We start from the raw sequence: 11,884 nt of genomic DNA, 5'->3' as shown, positions 1-11,884 counted from the left end.
ATTACCCTGAAACTAGGAAAGTGTCTAGGTGATTTTTTATCCATTCTTAACATAGAAAAATATCAAATATACTATAAGAATTTTCACTATTATTTTTCCTAGAATTTATTAGTTATAGATATTATATATTTTGAGGTTTATAGGGCATCTCCTAGTTTAAAATCCACTGCTAAATTGAGCTTGTTTTCCATGCACACCTAGTGCACACAGTTTGGTAAATGGTGTAAATAAGTGCAGAGCCAGCATTTAATTATTTAAAACAATTTTCCGATGTGTGTGCAGCTTTGTGTGCACGATATGGGCGAATCTAGTGCGGCAGTGCTTTTAATTTATGCGCCATGTTTTATATTTTTATATATCCCATCTTTATTTTTTGCTGGCTGGCTGGCCTCCATTTTTTATTTTTTCACCGCTGCTTATTTATGCCGGTCAGTTGAAGCCATAAACTAGCGCATTAAGCGAATGCATAATATTGTTTGCCATAAAACAGTTGACAAAACATTCCAGGTCCTGCGGCGTGATTAATGCTCTTTAAAATCGGCTAAATAATTTTGCACCAGATCACTCCACGCGGACTTTTCAATCACATTATAAGCTGTTTGGCTTTTGCTTTGGCCCAGTTCCCCAGTTTGCCAGTTTCCCAGTTTCCCGTCAACATTTCACTCGCAAATTGGCCCGCAGAGGAGGAGACCTGAGCTCCTCCAGTAAAACGTTGACGGTTATGCAAATGTTAGGTAAATGCGCATAATAATAATTTCAAATAAATTTAATGTTCTCCCCACACACACACCAACACACACACACATACACACACTTTACTCCCAGGCTGCAGGGCCTAAAGTTTGCTTAGCACAAGGTATCCATCCGTATCTGTGTGCGTGTCCTCGTCCTTCGTCCTTCGTGTGTGCAAGTGTGCGTGTGCATGTGTGTGTTTGTAAATGGCGAACGAAACCGTTAGACATGCGGCGCCATCGCCAAAGCTAAAATTTGTGTTTGTGAATGTGTGTTAGTGTGTGGGTGCGGACCACTGTGCATGTGAGTTTGTTTGCATAATGTGCAGCATTTTATGTTTTTATTACAGCCCAACGCCAGACAGTGACTGCTAGGCGTGTCTAATGGCTCGGTGGATACACCTCGAGAAAAACGAAGAAGATGTATCATAAAATAAGCTTTAAATCAGTAGGTAGACACACATAATTTCAAAGAAACCAAACTATTAAAATTTGTCAATAATCTTTATAGTTAATAACTGTCTGTAGTTGATTCTCAAACAGAAAAGTGTTAAGGTCTGAATTCCTTAATGTTTAGCAATCTTATTTTTATCCCCATAATATCTATTCCAATAGAAAGTTATTAGAACTGAAAATTTAGTTAAAATCGTAAATATCCCTATTATAATTTCCCTAATGTTAAAAATTGAAGGCCATGAAAAGTAAATGTGTCTAAAATAACAAAAGATCGAAATTTCGACAAAAAGCCGCATTACAAACTGTGAGTAATTAAAGTAAAACATAAATTCTTGATTAACTTACTCTTATATTTTTTAAGATATTTATTTTAGGAAATTATGATTTTTTTTTAGATGTACATAAAAGCTTAGGTTTTTTGCCTCTTTATTTTCTTCTGTACCCCTTTTGCTTTTTGCGTTTTACCTGGGCACTGTGGAAATGATGTGCTGACTATTTGCGCTATAAATATAATAGTTCTAATTTCGTACTAATGCATAGTAATCCGCAAGCTCAGGCCGGTTGGTGGGGTCACCCAAACAAGGGTGTGTCCGCTGCAAGTGTTGATTTATCGCGCTTTGGCCAGAAAGAAAAAAGAAAGCCAACTGCAGGCGGCCAAACAAATCATTTCTGAAAGGATACAAGGGCTGACAAAGCAAAGGGAGGTCGGTCTATCAGGATGGCCAGGATGCGAGCGCGGACTTGGAAGTCTGGCGATGACAATTGGCAGCTCCAACGGAGTGCAGAAGACTCGCCTCCGATAAAATAATAAACGGGAAGGCTGCTGGATGGAGGACATGCAAAGCGGCACTGCAATGCATGCTGAAATTTACGACCGCTGAGCGGAAGCGGCGGAACCACCGGAAACGGCAGTGCATTGACCACACATCCTTCTCGAAGGACACTCTCTCTCTCCCTGTGCCAAAAATTCGGAGCAACATTGACGTACTCCACAAAGCTGTTCCTACCAGCCATGATTTAGTGGGATATAATGAGGTACGGGGTATAAATCATGCAGCATTAACAGATGCTTGGCCACATCAAATCCGAGTTAAGTTTTCCGCGCAGCCGGAAGCAAATCCGTATCCCCATCCGTATCCGGATCCGGATCCGGAGCTGCTAGTCCTATTCCTGGATGCCAACGAAACAATGCTCGAGCGAGCTTGGGCCATAAAGCAAATCGCTTTGGAATTGCAGTTTAAATATTTCTGCACAATTTTTCACTGGCCTTCAGTCTCTCTCGCCCACACACACACACACACACACACACACATGTTGTACTTGTAGTCCTTGCATTATTTAACTTTTACCAGCAAAAGGGATAGAATGCGAAGGAGCCAAAAGGATGATGGTGAAATAATTTGCAGCTTGCAAACCGAAAATTTATGACTTTGGCAGTTGATTTCTTGGCCGTTTGAGTGATTTCACACAGGGTGGGTGGCTGAGAAGAGGAGTCCTGTCCTGGTCGACTAGCCACAATATAACCACTGCATGATGCACACCCACACCCACTAGTATTTGTGTATTTGTGTATTCTGCAATATCTTCGCTTTTGTGGAAACGCATTCGGCAGGAAAATTGCTTCCTTTGGCCCTTTCGATGGCTCTCGATGGATCGAAATCTGGATATGTGTGTCTCTATCTCTCTCTCTCTCTTTCTCTCTCTGAATGTGACCCCTGACCTGGCCAACAGCAGGTCCTTTTACTTCAGCCCTAGCCTAGTGAAAACACTTCCGACCACTCTGCTGATTTCGATTTGCTTTGCACTTCTCGTGCCAATGTGTGCGAAATTAATTATACGAATTGCCATTTAAAGTAACTCGAGTGTTGAAAACTAATTAATTTGTTGGCTTGGGTACAGAAAATCCAAGCGTTCCGATGTTTGCCAAGATTACAGTCTTGCTGTTAAAGTTTCATTAAGGGAACTTAACTAAACTTCCTTTTTATTTTTGCTTAAAGTTGCCTGGGTGTACGAAAACTTTCAGAAAAAAATTTGTAATTTAAAAATAATCACGGTCTGGTTTATTTCTTAAAATTGAAGACTTGTGTCCATAAAAAACGAATATAAAAGCTTATAAATTTAAATTTATTAAGAAAAACTTCAACTGAAGTTTAAAGCTTAAAGCTTAAAATAAATAGTGTGTCTATTTGAAGGGTACCTCAATCATATTTCTGTTAAAACAATTTACTAAATCAATTTGTTAAATTTTGTAGTGTTTGTAAGATTATAGTCTCCATTAAAGGATTGGTTACTTCCTATCCGTTCTTAACAAAAACGTATACATATTTTTGATGCAACAACTTGCTTTGAAGTCAGAGTAAAGGTTTTCAGCATGGATAAATCATTCGTAGGAAATGCCTTAATAGATGACAAAGAAAACTTTCACTCCCTTTTGAAGTCGCCGTCGAAGTCGGCGGCGAAAGGAGGCCCATCTTTACATGCTGCCACAAACAATATATGCAGGCAGGCAGCCATGGCATTTAACGAGTTTCCCTTTGGTGCTAACCCAGGATTCGTTTTCGTTTACGTTTTCCTTGTGTTGTGTTGAGTTGTGTGCTCTTGTTGTCGCTCGTAAATGCTCCGGAGAAGCCTTTGAATTGAACAATTTAAGGCCCTGTCTCGGCTGTGTGTGTGCCTGTTATGCGGTGGCCATTATAGCTGCCGCAGTGGCTTCCGAATGGAAAATGTCCTTTGTTGTTATTTTTTTTAGCTCTCCGGGTTATGAAAACTAAAACATGCATACATATACATGTATGGTATGAAGCTAGAGAGAGGGCAGCACTTTGCGGTAAACTACACACTTGGCACTTGACACCTGCAAAGGCATCGTAGACACGACACGCATACGCCACGTTGTCCCCAAATTGCCATAAAAGCGTAAAACAGCTAAAAACATCTAGTAGCGACAGCGCCCAGGAAGTCTCAGATGCGTTTGCCCACGGACCCCTCCCCTCTTGTCCCTGTTTGTGGACCCATTTTTCCGAGCCAAGGCCCATTGTTTATTAGCACTGCTGGCTTTTCCCCACAGCCAGCCAAAGGCACAAAGCAAACAATATCAGTGTGTTGTTTGTGGGCTTCCATTGTGACGCTTCTGTGAGTACACAGAAAAAAGGTTTTAAAATAACAATATTATAATAAATTGTACGTTTTTGTATATAATTAAATATGCAGTGACGTCATAATTGAAACTTTTTTAATAACTTCTAAACCAATAGTTCGATTTGGAACATTTTTGATGTGAGCAAAGATATTGACCGATATAACATATACTGTCCAATAACTAATAACTATAACTTAAATTTTAAATAATATTATGTTTCTCTACCTGTATTACACTCCCCTGCTCCAAGCTCCATTCCGCATGCGGCTGTTGTCGCCTTTAGGTCACCGTGTCAGCTCCGCTGCAGCACCAGTACACCGAACAGAACAGAGCTCCGAGGCCTGCTCATCTGGGCAAGCGGACGGCCTTAACCCGACTATCGCACTATCCCACTCCCAGATCCATCCCAGATCCCCAACCTGACCTGACCTGACCCAGCAATCTGCAGCGCGATTCCTACTTAGCCATGGGTTCTCGTTCGTTCGTTCGTTCGTGTGCCGTAGATACTTTTTATTATGCTGCTGCAACTGCTGCGGATTTTGGTGCAGCGAAAACGGGCAATTAAGGCAGCTGACAATTAATGTTGCTCGCCTTTTGTTTGGCCACTTTGCATGCAGCATTTCACATCGATGTGGACAGAACGGTGAAGCACATTTTTTTGAGGGAAATAATAATATATTGCTAGTTGTAAAAATTGTCAAAAAATAGATTTCAAGTAAGAAAACTAAACCAAGGTGACAGTCGATATTTATGAAAATGCAAAAATAAATGTTTGTTCATTGAACTTATACATTGCTATGCTAGTCACAATGTATTGTTATTTGTTCCAAAAGATAATGTATTTAAAACAATGTTTTTGATATATTGCTTAGGCATACAAATTATTTGTCTAATAATATAAATTATATTATAATATATGAGGGAAACTTAAAGGAAACTTTAGGATTTGATTAGAATAGATTAACACCTAAACATTTCTAAAACATTTTATAGTGGGTTAAAATTCCGATCAACTTTCAAGTAAATTCTGAACGTGCTATTTTTAATTGTCTTACTTTCTGAGTTAATACACCTGGTTTGGTGAAAACCAAAGCCCTGGAGTGTGTCCGGAAATGGCTTTCCACTTTTAATTGAAGTGAGAAACTCAGTTGGCCCTTGCTCAATACACCGTCTCCGATATGCAAACAATGTATTCATAACGAGCGTCCAAGCACAACAGGTCAACGCAAATAGTTAAGGTAAACACGCTCGAGGGAGCCATTCGAGCAAACAAAACGAAAAAAAAGAAGGAAAATCAATATACCAAGCTGGGCAGTAGTGGTGCAGCTCTAACTTTAGGGGGCAAAACCTTCTATCACAAACCCACTTTTCCCCATTTGTGGCAGCTGGCAGTCCGATGTGCCTTTATGGGTATATATATACATTTTTTTTTTTTCTTTTGCCCGATACTTTCTTGCGGTGCGCCGTTAACTGATATGTCCATTGACATCTAGGATGACTCGGGCCCTTTGCCACATTCACTTGACTCGAAAAAGCCACATACTATATAACTGAATCGCATCGTCAGTGGCTCCTTCTTCAGATTCTCCTGCGTTATTGCCTTTGAGGAAAGCTGACAGTTCTTTAAGCTGCTTGACGGTGCGGTTTTTTTCTCTTTTTTTTTCTAGGCAGGCAGCGCTACAATCGCATTAATGGCCAGGAAATCCATTGAGTTTATGGAATATTTTTGCCTTTGACTTGCTAATGGTGTGCCAGCAAATAAAAGACCATCACATCGCGTGAATTCCCTGGCTCTAATCTTTTAGCTGTTTGACAATTTATGTTATTAGGACATATCAATACGGGGTTCCCAGTCAAAGGATGTTTTTGCGGTTGCTGTGGTCCCCACTTCATAGCAACGCATTCGTAATTTAATGAGTTGTTGAGTTTAATCCACTTACATGCTTTATTGTGGTCGATTCTACATGACAAATGGAATGGATGGATGGATGGATGTATGGATGGATGGTTGGATGGTTGGCTGGCTGTCTGCTCAACCCATCGCGTATCCCAATCCCAATGTCTAGATGCAATTGATTGCGTTGTGGTGAGAAAATCTAAAAACAAATGCTGTCACTACATTTGATCTTTTTGTGCAGGTTTATCGGTCGGGCATTAGAGCAGAATTATGCATTTGATTTGTGTAATTTTGTGGTAAATGTATTTATGCAACTATAGTATGGCAAACGCGGTCAATTTACGTAACTGTTTGGAGATAATGAACTGCCAATGCTCCTGACTAAATTAAAACTGCCATTCCCTCAAAGGCCGCAGGCAGGCAATAAAGAGCAGCGAAAATTGGAAAATACGAGAACCCCCCAAGTATTTTGACAAAGACATAAAACCTGCGGCCAAAAAAGGGAGCATCTGGCGGAGGAGAAGGAGAACCACTTAAGAGCCATCGTCGTCGACGACGACGACTACGCCGCCGATGCCAAAAGCCGCAGGAAAATTAATTAAACTTTGCTTTGGCTGGCGGCGCCGCGTAGGAAATTACCCATAGGCCGCCAACACCACCCACTCTACTCCACTCACTACTTGAACTCAAGCACCCAAAATGCATTTAGCGCCTGAAACGCTGAAATGCAACACCCGCAACGAGCAGATACACAGGTAAAAAGCTCTTAATACTAAAAAGTTAGCAACCATTTTCTTGTCTTTGTTGGGTGAATAATATCAATAAGATAAGCAAAAAAATATATATCTAATTTGTTTGTTATTGCTGCAAAATGAAAATTCTCTATGTTGCCCATATATCACCAACAAATCTATCATGTCGCTCTAAAACATATATATATATTTATATCTGCACAACAAATATAATCCAAATCATACCACGTTTTGGCAGATGCCGCTTTGCTCGGCAGATGGCGCCATCAAAAAACCCATCGTTTTTGAGTATATGTTCTTTGTTCATGTAATTTTGATTGCAAAATATTGATATCAAACAATTATGAGGTAAAAAATACTGTTTCAAATTGTATTTAAACGTCTAATGGGTAGGCTTAATTCTGGACTAAAATTATATGAAAAACCATTAAATAGACTTATTTTTTACTGTGTAGGCAGGAGCGTTAATGTAGTTACGTGGCATAGTTGCGCCGGTTTGCGGAGCAGAGCCGACAGATTCAGGAGGAACGGAACCTGGAGCGACAAGCACTTAGCAGCGTCAGATTCGTCTGAAATACGAAACTATTTTGGCTCATCGAAGCTCATTTCTGGTTAGCTGTGGAAGGCGGCAGAAAGCGGCAGGAACGTAGCACGTCAGCCGAATATGTATATTTGGCAGCAAATTAAGCATTTCCAAGTGCGCGGTTAGGTGTGGCTAGGCTCAAGATGCGGTGCGCCCACCACTTCAATGTATGCGTAATCCACATTTCTGCAGGAGGCGGGAAGAGTCTCTTTTTGCGGCTATAGCTGGTAAACTTTTGAAAAGCACTAGCTACAAAAGTTTGTGATGTGTGCCAAACGCCACCGGGAAAAATAGATTGCATAAAAATAGATAAACTTTTGGATTTTAGGGAATTACAATTAATCCAATTCAAAATGAATACAATTAGTAAGCTTTTGTTTTAACTTCCAGGTTATAAATGAAAATTAAAAGGAACTATAACTATAACTGAGCAGGGTTTACTTTATTGCTTACATTTTTAAAATTTACATTTACACGCTCTTAAAATAAGTTCTTGGTTTTGGCTCCATAGATAAAACTGTATTGCTTTTTTTTTTACTTACAGTATAATAGCGAATTATAAATATGTATAACTATAACTGAGAACCTGATTTTATTGCTAAATTTTATATTAATTTTATACTTACGCGTTTTTAAAGTCATTTATTTGTTTTCTCTGCACTTCTGAAGATAGAGCAGTGTTTTGCTGCACCGCCAAGATAGACTCATTGTGTTAGAGCCATTGTTCGGAGAGTTTCCTCAGCGAATCAGTCACGTTTCGCAGCAAAATTTCGCGTCGCTGTCGAAGTTCAGCTATTAAAAAATCACGACTTACGGCTGCTGGCAGAACAGACCTTGCTGCTCCTCGCCCGTCGCATTCATAATCCGCTTAAGTGTTGCAGGCCCGGCGGTTGTGAGGTTCTCTCGCCTATGTTAATTGAGCAAACATCAAAGGATGCTGCTGCCCAAGTTTTGCTGGCGGGCCCCTAAAATTTAGATTCATGCCGACACAGTGGGCTAAAATTTGCATAACTTCGTTAGACGTTTCGCGGAGCTGATTAGGAGGTAGCGCTCGCTCGCTGAAACTTATGAATGTTTCAGTGCAATACAAAGTCGTGTTTTAGCATGGAATGCATATATACTATATGTGCGTTTGCCCCCAACCGCCGCATTCACCCGCATTTGCAAGTGTTTGCACTATCGAGCCAATAACTCATGTGTACGCTGCCGGCAAACCGAGGATTTCCAGGGAGCAGCGATTCCAGACTCACAGGGACTGCGAGAAAGCCGCACATTGAAGTGACAGGCAGCGCTTTCATGGCCCCAATATGGCAAAGTGCAAAAAAACTAACGCGCCAGCAGTAAAGGAAATCGTTGGCATTAATCTCTCAATAAATCAATCGGCTGCGAATGGGGGCAAAATGTCATTTGTGGATGCTTGTGGGTTGGGGGAAAACTTAAGCGAATTGCTGAGTATGATGCTTAGCGGAAAACAGGGCGCTATTAACAACCCCAATATATTTGGATTTAAAAATGTATGGCCATTAAAGTGCATAAAGTGTAATTACATATTCAAATTTAATACTGATCTGTATATAATATAAACATAAATAACATTAAGTAACTAAATAAAAAACTAAAAATGCATAGTTACATTTGGAGTTCTCTTGTATTATGTTTCAAAAAATTTTTATAGGGTCCTTAGCGTAACCAGAAAATAATATTTCATGAACCATTTTGATAAAAATAGTTCACTCATTAAATGTACTCTTCTAAATTAAAAAACTAATGCAAATAAGTGAATTAGCAGAAAGCGCTTTGAGCAGTGCACCAGAATTTGCAATTAATTATAGTTTGTTCTCAAAACAAAAATCGATATTAAAACAGCAATAGTTGACTAAACAAGATGTTCACGAAAGGTTTTATTTGTGTGCTTACAAAACACATGCAATTTTAATAGCAAAAAAGGTTTAAAAATACATACTTTATTTAAAATCCCTGAACAAATATTGTGAGCGTTAGAGCTCCTTTTTTTTTCCTTGGCAATGATTTACCTTCTCGTTTCACCTTTTCTTTTGCCGTTTTGCTGGTGCGGAGCGCACAGAAGTATGCAATGCTTATTTTCATTTTTGATTATTCCGCTGCTGATTGCGCGAACGTCGCACTTGCCATTCGTCTTTGTCAGCAGCTGGAAAAAAAGGATGCGAAGTGTGGGAAAAAAAGTGTAGGAGCAGAGGGACAAAGAGAGACTCCTGTCAGCAGTTGCTATCTATCCCCCCAGATAGATGCCAACAAATTGCAGGGCGAGGCAGGTGGAGCTCCCTCTCGAAAACATATTGATCACAAAAGCTGCTCGTGTCATATCGACGACAGCAACAGCAACACTGGAGCGGCAAGGGAATGCGGCCAGGTGCTGATTGCATTCGCATGCCAAAATCGAATAGTTATGCTCCAGATATGCTACAGATTCACCACTGGTGACCCCGACCCGAGTTCATTTGTCACTGCAGCGGCAGCAGCAGCAGCAGTGGCAGCAGCAGTTCCCTGAAAATCTACAGAATTACTTTCGCCCTGCGAAAGCAAGCCAACGCCAACTTTCACAGCTCAACACTTTTTGCCAATAAAAGCCAAAAGGGGAGCCCAGAATGTTTGCGGCCCAGATAAGCTTGAACAGGCAGAACAGCCACAGCAGCCAGCCAGGAAGGAATGGACTAAAAAAAAAAATGGCAACTTTTAATTCAATTCCGGGCGCTGCTCTTTCTTGGGCATAGGCGAATAAAAATGCCTTTGTGCAAGTTTTCAATTGTGTTAGAGTGCGTTGGTGTTGCTACCGCTGCCGGTGTTGCCTTCTTTCTGGTCTTCTTTCTGCGGCTGCCTGCTCCACTTTCATTTCATTTCATTTTTTTCGGTTGCCTCAATTTGATACAAATAATTCTATTATGGAGTCCGAGCGTAAACCCACACGTATCTGCCAAGGAAAAGCCAAGAGAGACACCAGAAGCGCCAAGCTCAACGAAATTGAAATGGAAAATAAAAGGAAAATAACGCAGGAAACTAAGAGCGGAATTTGGTTGCTATTGGGAAAGAATATACTCTTACTGCTCTACATATTTATTAATTAATATACTTTTATGTTCTTACTTTGTTTTTTGACCTTTTTGTTTAAATTAAAGCTATTTAATCAATAACATATTGTAAAACGTTAAAAGAAATATAGTTTATTATTTAATGCTAATATACAATAATAAAAACACAAATGTTGGCTAAAAATTAAAGCATGACTCTCAAAGAATATATATATTTTTGAAAGGATTTAAAGGATTTATGGATCCCTTGCTAGTGTACAAACGAAAGAAAGCAAGCAATGAAATCAGCAAAGTTGCAGACAGTCAGCTGGCAACGCAGAGTAGCAACAAAGTAGCGCCAACAACCAAACAATCAAACGAAATCATAAAGGAGGCGAATGTGGGAGGACGCAGGACGAAGGACCATGGAACACTAAACTGGACAAGTTTGGATGGCACAAATATCAAACAGCGGATGGACAATGCAAAGCTGAGAAATCGGCAGCAAAACACTCGCTTCGAGTTCTTTAAAGGGTCTGCTGCTGTTGTTGTTGTTGTTAAATAATCAAAGGCGCTTCGATGCCACGATTTACGATTGGAGCTGGGTATATACATATATAGTAGTCCCTCGCACATTTATCAAAAACACTTTCACTTGGCACAAATTCGCACATTTATCTTATGCAAGCCAGAGAAAAAAGCACCAGTTCCCGGGAAAGAGAGCAGAAAAGCAATTCTATTACAGCTGCTGGCATGGATTTGGAATTCTATGGCCATGGCACACAAAGTGTCCACGGACACGGCAACTTGGACTCTTTTTGGGCTTGGGCTTGCGCCTGGGCTCGGCGAATGTGGGCAGTTTGCCACTTGCACACCCGTGATACACATACACCCACAACCGAATATACTATTTCATTTGCATTTCGTATAAGTCACATGGCTACGTGACCCACATGCAAAAGACTCTTCGTCTCTGTTCAAGTTTTTGCCAATAACAGAGTACAAACGAGTTCAGATGGTGGCTGGAGGATGGAAGGAGTCTGGGAGTCTGCGACTCGGGCACGAGGGCTATTGTGCAAAGACAAGCACAAATTTGTATAAATTTTCAATAAATTACATCAAATCAAGCTGCAAGCACTTGAAAACTACCAGACACGTGTTACCAGAAGGCAAAGGCGAGTCTGTGTGGGGAACGAGATTAGACTTACTTACCGAGGGCAGCACACTTTAAAGTTTTGGCATAGACACAATTGAAATCCCTTAATGATTACTGAATAAGACT

General features: G+C 40.3%; 1 long non-coding RNA gene across 1 annotated transcript in view; it reads left to right on the top strand.

Moving 5' to 3' along the window:
• Positions 1–11,884, top strand: part of LOC128253519 (uncharacterized) — a 146,266-nt gene that overhangs the window by 96,185 nt on the left and 38,197 nt on the right. The window lies entirely within an intron of this gene.

Source organism: Drosophila gunungcola, assembly GCF_025200985.1.
Source record: "Drosophila gunungcola strain Sukarami chromosome 2L unlocalized genomic scaffold, Dgunungcola_SK_2 000037F, whole genome shotgun sequence".
NCBI classification, from domain to species: domain Eukaryota; kingdom Metazoa; phylum Arthropoda; class Insecta; order Diptera; family Drosophilidae; genus Drosophila; species Drosophila gunungcola.
Note: the sequence above shows the minus strand (reverse complement) of the source record. Positions and strands in the feature narration are given on the sequence as shown.